Source organism: Chelonia mydas, chromosome 11 (genome assembly GCF_015237465.2).
Source record: "Chelonia mydas isolate rCheMyd1 chromosome 11, rCheMyd1.pri.v2, whole genome shotgun sequence".
NCBI classification, from domain to species: Eukaryota; Metazoa; Chordata; order Testudines; family Cheloniidae; genus Chelonia; species Chelonia mydas.
In genome coordinates this window covers 46392497-46399901 of record NC_051251.2, presented here as the reverse complement: position 1 = coordinate 46399901, position 7405 = coordinate 46392497, and the positions used below count along the sequence as shown (strand labels likewise).

General features: G+C 40.4%; 1 long non-coding RNA gene across 1 annotated transcript; it reads right to left on the bottom strand.

Annotated features, from left to right (window-relative positions):
• Positions 1-551: 551 nt before the first annotated feature.
• On the bottom strand, positions 552-2619 carry LOC122462320. The gene is made up of 3 exons (XR_006284801.1): positions 2460-2619; positions 2182-2366; positions 552-663 (listed from the first exon to the last, which is right to left on the bottom strand). It is a non-coding gene; the product is annotated as an uncharacterized LOC122462320 (long non-coding RNA).
• Positions 2620-7405: the final 4786 nt, after the last annotated feature.

Sequence of the window (7405 nt, the reverse complement as noted above, 5' to 3'; positions counted from 1 at the left end):
GAATGGGGTAAATCTACTTTAGCCTGTTCATTTGGTTGTTGGTTTGTTCTGAATAAGAGAAAGTGATAGAAATAACAGCTTAACTGTGTGAAATGTGCAGGTTCTTCAAACATCATGTGTCACTGTGTCTCGCATGCCTCTACTTACCAACATGTAATGTCCCCTCTTGCTGCTCTGAGCAGTGCCTGGTGTCTGCTGGTCACTGATGTCCACTAATATATTTGCAGTTAACTGTGTAGTGAATTATTTCCTCTCTTTAAAAGTATCTCTCTGTCCCCTTGCTGTTACAGTAATGATCATGTCACTGTAATATGAATACATTATTGGGATGAATGTATAGAAACTGCTAGAAAGTGAGTGAAGCAAAAAGTGAATTTGTCTAACTCCTTCAGTTGTTTTATTCTTCTTATCCCACACAATAATACCCTATCATAGAATGGCTTATTAACCACAGACCACAAGGTTAATAAGTACATCAACAAAACAAATGTACTAAATTAAAACAATGCATTAACATTCATTAGTATTTCACTGTTGATTCCAAAACATGCTGCTGTTGCATTATTATGAGGCGATAATTGTCATGTCCGAAGATAGGGCCCATATGGCTCAGCAAAATCCTCTGGGAGAGTCTTCCATGAACAAGGATTCTGAAGGAAATGCCTGAATGCAAGAGAGCTTTTGTCACCACATCCAGCTCATCTTAAAGACTCAACTGCTTTTCAAAATATATATTTTTAATATGAAAAAAGTCAGCAATAAGAAATCAGCTATGAAATAACGGGATTTCTCCCAGGTCATAAAATTCAGTCTTTGCCAGATCAGGTCCTACTAGCCCAGCAAAGAAGAATATCCTGTAGCTTCTTGAAGGAAGCTTGTACACTGAGTAGATTTTAATGCCTGCAGGTAATCAGCCACACTGATTTACATTTCAGATAAAATGCAGTGCCTCTCTGCCTGACCCTATCTGCCTTAATGATAGCTGCCCCCGTTAAGGTTTAAATTGGAGCCTCCCCAGCTAAAATCATGAGCTGCTACAATTTAAAATAAAAAGCCAAGGTTCTATAAAAATTCATATCTTCTGTGGCTCAACACAGAGGGAGACTTGCATCACACACTCCCAGGGGGTTACACCATAACTTGTTCTTTTCCATTAAGTCCCTTTTAAAAACCTATTTCAAGTCTGCCTTATAGCTCTAATCAAAACAATATTAATGTTTAAAATATTTTAATGGAAAAGATGTATATGCTAGCCTCCTAATCTTCCTATCTCTTTTCTTCTCTCTGTTAACTCTTCTTTGGTTGCTCTGGTCTTTACTTACGCTCTGTACCCATGAGGAATCAAAATGAAATGAAAGTAACTCTATATGGGATCAGGGTTCTGTGCTGATAGCTGCAGGATAGGGGCTTTGGGTTAAAAGATGTTCTAGAATCTAATTTTCCCCTCCTGTTCCGTCACATGCCAAGCACATCTCTGGACCTATATAAGTAATAATAAGAAACTCACCAACATTAGTGAAAAAACTAGCAAAGAGTGAACATTTGCACACAGTTAAATGCATTTGACTAGTACTGATCTGCATTCCTGTTTCAGATATTTGTTCTTTTTCCTTGTCCAATCACAGCTGTTCCCTCTGCCTGAACCCGCAGCAAAGCCAGGCGCCTGCTTGTTTGGAGTGACCTCCAAGTCAACATGACTTCAAGAAACCCTGCGATGCCTTTATCTCTGGCTGACTCATGTGTGCAATGGATTTTTATTAAATTGCTGACATGTTTACAGTTTATGATTTTGAAACAAAGCTTAGATTACACTGCTGCCTTTGTATTTCTACATATCTCTGTAAATTAACTTGAAATTACCTAAGGCATTTCACTCCCCCCCCCCCGCCAATTGTATACACTCTTTTGTCTAGCTCTATTATCCTAGTTCTAGCTGGAGTTTTGTATTTAATGGGCATTTTTTGATGCGCTGGTTTTGAACATGTTTGCATAATCTGGTTTCTATGGTATGTTTCTATTAACCATCTGCTTGACTGAAAAATATATTTTTCAGTTAACAGACAAAGCCTGGTGGTGTTTCACCTTTTGTTTCCTTCCAGATGCAGTCTTGCAAACACAAGAGGGACCACACGCAGCTGTCAGAGGAGTAGGACAGAAACTTTTATTAAACCCTTTACTCACCTAAGAAGTAGATTAGCCCCACCTGTATGTTCTCAGGGGACCTAGATCCAGAAAACCTCCCTTCAGGGTGTGGAAAGAAGGGGAGAGCTGCAATTCTGGGTCACGTTTCTTGGGGATGGCCCTTGAGGTTCTGTAGAAAGACTGGTCTTTCAGTGGGATGGGACTGTCTGCTCTCCATGGCATTGCTTTTACACAAGAGAACATTGTAAATATTAACATTAGATATACTGTTTTGAAAACAATCCTTCTGGCTAATAATATCCAAGGTCAGAACCAACCTCTAGGTGGTCAGAAACTTTCCAGAAAGGCTTGGATGAGAACAGTGTTACAGATGATGCATAACAAGATGTCTGGTTTTGGATCTTTGAAAACCACATCTCTCAGGAGGAAAAGCTTCTGTTTTTCACAGCTGCATGAGGCAGTGGAAAGGTCATGCCTGTAAGATCATATGTTAATGAGAAAAGCTGAAAGTAGGATATAGATAGCTAAGCCTAAACCCCGTAGAGATGCCTAACACTAAAAATTAAGCACCTGCCATTACGCTTCATCACCAAGCATTGGGTGCACCTGAAGATGATAGCAATCTACTGCAGTGATCATTTTACAGCAGCCTGGCAACACAAGATCAACAGCTACGCGAGCTATACAAAATATTTTCTGAAGACAGCATGGGGTGGCAAGATACTGTAGATACCAAAGGCCTGCAAAACAGATTGTTGTCTACACTCCACCTTTTCCTCCCATTCATTAGTGAGACTAGATTGCCATCCACTGGGGCCTGGCAACTTGCTGCTGTCTCAGTAGAGTTTGGCAACTCAGCAAGTTAATGCCATGAGCATCAGGCAGGGTCACATACTTATGCAAAAGAAGAAAACAAAGCTGTTCACTGAGGATTCTCTCAAAGAAATCAGCTCTGATAGTAAGGGATAATTATGGTGCCTGAAGAGCTTCACTCATCACATATGCTTGCCTGGAGACTGGCCTTTGGGAGTCTTGCTCTTAATTTTAATGGGAGTCAAATCTGGCACACAGAAGGTAGTCAGTTTATACAACACCAATACAATTAAGAAAGTGCTATGTGCTGTGTTCTCAGGCACTCTCTCTCTCTCTCTCTCTTCCCCAGAGTTTCCTGCCCCTGTAGTGACGCAGATACACACCTGATCCATATTACCAGTGCACAGAAAGACGCAGTGTCAAGTTCTCAAAAGCACCCCTTTTCAAAAATGACCTATGCCTAATGCCCAAAAATGACCTATGCCTGACACATTTTTGTACTGCTTTAGCTCTCTTCAGAAATAGATGTAGTTAAAGCAGCACAATCCTCTTTGTTAAACGGGTGCGCACTGCTACTCACACCCTGGTAGTCCAAACTGCAGGGCAGTGTGGACATAGCCTTAGTCTCACTATGGGGCAAGCCCTTAGGCACCTAGGCCTTTGAGGATCTGGGCCCTAAGTGTTTAAGTGATTTTTGAAAATGGGTCTTGGGAGTTTTTGAACATTTTATCCATAATCTAAAGAACATCATAAAACTAAAATGCCAGATCATGTTCTGTTCCTTTATATCCAAGTTCTGCTACTAAAAATAAATCAACCACAATCCGTTACCTGTCCTCTTTTAACTGAGGGACTACATTTGCTTCAGTAGTGGAATAAATGTAATGCCCGATCTCTTAATGATTAACTTACAGTAGTTTACCAGCAGAATAAAAGGTGCAGAAATGGAATTTTTCAGACCTTTCCCACATCTGAAAAAAATGTAAAGAAAACAGTGACAAAGGAATGCTTCATGCTGGATGGGATGTCAGGGAGATAACCCTACACTCAGAACAGATCTACCTCAGATAAATTGGTGGAATTTTACTCTTGTCTTGCTTAGTGTGAATGGAGAAAGCGTATGTCACACAAAGGAAAACTTGTTGTTTGTCACACAAATCTTTCTGAATGTGAAATCTCACAAGGGTATCAAACTAGGTGCGATTAGCCAATAAAATATGACAAATCTGACACTATTACATAATAAAGACAGTGTCTGTGGATAGGCCATCAGCTACTATGTTTTATTTTTACACGCTGATATACAGCCTGGTGGATTTAGGGAAATTTAGAAAACTCTTTTCAATTTTTAAAAAATAGATGTAGTTTTAAAAAAAAAAACCCTCAAACTACAAGTAATCTCATATATTCTTCCATCCTAAAAAATAATGGCTTGTGACAGACTTGTAACATGGAATCACAGGGAAAACATCTATAAGAATTATATTCATGTTTCATGGTGTGGTAACAGCTGGATCTGAGCAGCTGAAGAGAATATTCATAGGAGGCCCAGGAGAAGCAAAACAAAACCCACTTTGGGGCTTATGGCTTGTTTACAGGGTTCAGCCTAAAGAACACCAACCAGAAGGGTATCTGACCATATTCTCTTATGCAATTTAGCAGCCTTTTTAAAAAATCCACTCGTATATGACATCCCTTGACTACTGGTCAGCAGAATGCTGTTTGTTATCTAATCAGAGTAGCCCTGTCCCTTTTCAAAGATCAGGCTAGGCTCAGTTGCACCTGATTGTCTCAACTAAGGGGGAAACTCCCAGCAGGGACTCTAAAACCCCTGCTGGCAATTAACTCACACTGCTGTTAGGCTCTGCAAGGCCTTGTCCTAAGGACAGCACGGAAGAAGTGTGATGGGGCTGCAGGGCCCCTCTGGGATAGCCTGCATAGCCCGCCACACATGCTTACTGATTTTTAAATACATCTTAATCCATGAAAGGTGTTAGTGCCCTACAGTTGCAGCTCTCATAGTGTCTGCTCAAAGCCACGTATCTCGGACACTGGCTGCTGCAATGTGGGGGCGAGGGTGGAAATCGCCTGCTTCAGTAAATCTGGATTTTAAGTTAAACATATTTTTTTTCTAACTGCAGCTAAGTCTCGTGATTTTTTAAAGCCATAGTCACGGAGGAAATTGCTTAGTGAAAATCCCTGTCTTCCTAAAAAAGACAATTTCTCATTTAGGTAAGGACGCTACCAAGGGTCTGCAAGCAAGGATGGAATGATAAGGGAGGGACATAAAGCTCTCTTTAAAAGACCAAGCTATGCCTCAGTAGCAGTAACTTGCTCTACAGCCATATTACCTCAGGTTGTGATCAACTCTTGCAAGCTACGCAGAGTTGGATTTGGTCAGTAGTTGGAAGGCAGTTTTGGTGCTCAGAAAGGGGCATTCTCCCTAGTCAGTGCTACCCAATGCTAGCCTGAGACATTGGGCTGCTGTCTTTCTTTAAGATGAAAGGTAAACCTGAACTCCTGACCACTTGTGGTTGTTAAGGTCACTTTTTCTAAAGGAAGCCTCTAATGTTGCATACTTGGTCGTTAGCACGTGCAGAGGGAATGTTCTGTGAAAACAAAAATTCTATTACTCGCATGTGTAAAATCTAGTATGTTCCAAATTATTTGTACAAGTGATTATGGCCACACAGAGGGATTATGCTGAAATCTCTTTACAACTTTGGTCTTTTTCCTGTAAGTGTGGCAGTTGGCCCTGGCACCATGTTCAAATTCAGTGTGGAAAGTTACTGGCATATTCTGCATAACTAAAACACCTCAAGCTAGAGACTTTTCATGAAAGGAAAATCCTGCCACATTCCTCTGTGGAAAGTGTTGGATACAGTGGAACCCCTAAGGTTCTGCTACGCATTGTGGGATTAATGCGGGGAGCCTCTGTAGTGGGTCTACACTATGTGCCACGTGCTAGTGCTGTAGAGGAGCTGTGTGTGCCCTATTGAGTGAATCCATGATAATACAGATCAACAGTCCAGATTCCTAACTGCACTGAAGGCTTCCCAATAGGTTTTCAAGCGTGGGGGGTGGAGGGATTCCAGACTCCACCCATGTCCCCAGTGCTCAGCCTATTTACTTAAGCTCTATGTGCTGAGGATAGTCATAGTCCCCTCCAGTTACTTTCTGCTGCATACATTAGCTGTGTAGTGTTAACAGTTGCCATATTTCACTCCAGAGGTGGCTGCCTTTAAGTGAGAGTTCAAGGTATCTGGATATATAATTCTATCTTGGAATTTGAACAATGGTCCTTCTCCAACAGGCTGTCTCCCATGTCGCTAGTAAACCCAAGTAGCCCCAAGTTCCCAGTACAATATATTTTTATCTTTAAGTATGACCTCCACTACACATAATTTATGTGTGTCCTTTAAGTAACTGTCTAAGACACGTTTCACTTGTATATCATTTGTCAAGTGCTCAAGATCAGGCTCATGGATATGCAGGCTAAGAGGAACAATTGGATATATACCATAGGCTCCAATCTTGGCTCTTAATCAATAAGCTCTTTGGCTCCAGTCCTTCAACGGTTCATGCAAATGTTTAACTTTAAGCATAAGAGTAGTTTCATGGAAGTGAATGAGACTATTCATGCTTAAAGTTAAGCAGGCATGTATGTCTGAAGGATCAGGGCCTTAGGGCTTGTGTACACACAGAAGTTCCATGGCTTTAATTTAAATTGGTTTAGTTAAACTAAAGTAATTTTTATGTTTGGAGTCTCATATCAATTTAAAACTGTTTGTATCCATTTTGCTTTCATTTGTAAATTTATTATTTAAAACCACTCAAACTGAAATAAGAGTTGTCACACAGCTTTTTGCACTGATTTAACTAAATCAATTTTTAAACCAATTTAAGTTAAACTGGGGCAATTTTCTCAAGTAGACAAGGCCAATAATGAAAACCTCTTTTCAGTGTGCCCAGATTCTGCACCCGGCTAAACATCCTGAAAGATCACTCTTCTTCTGAGAGGCCCAGGGAAAAAACCAAAAACCACAGGTGCTATAATCCTTTGGCTCAAAGGGCTGAATTCAGGGTCAAGTGGAAGTCTGATCGCAAATTATTTGCTTTGGGGGGTTAAAATCAAACATACATTAAAGGAATATAGTCTCCTGAGTTTAATAGATGGAGGCAATTACAGCAAGAAAGTTATGAAAGTAAATTAAGAAAAACAAACAGTGTTGACTCTTGAAGAATGACTACATTGCCAGTAACTGTTCAAAAAGTGATTAGACTGCAAAGGCACTTGACACATCCACTGCTCTTTTTGAAGCCTGAATAAGTGGAATATGCTCTATTTTCTCTCATTAGCAATTTGTTTATGAATGCCCACTTCTGCGGTTATTAGATCCCCCTTTGTTAGAGGCTAAATGTACCTCCTTTCTTTTCAAAATCCAAAGAC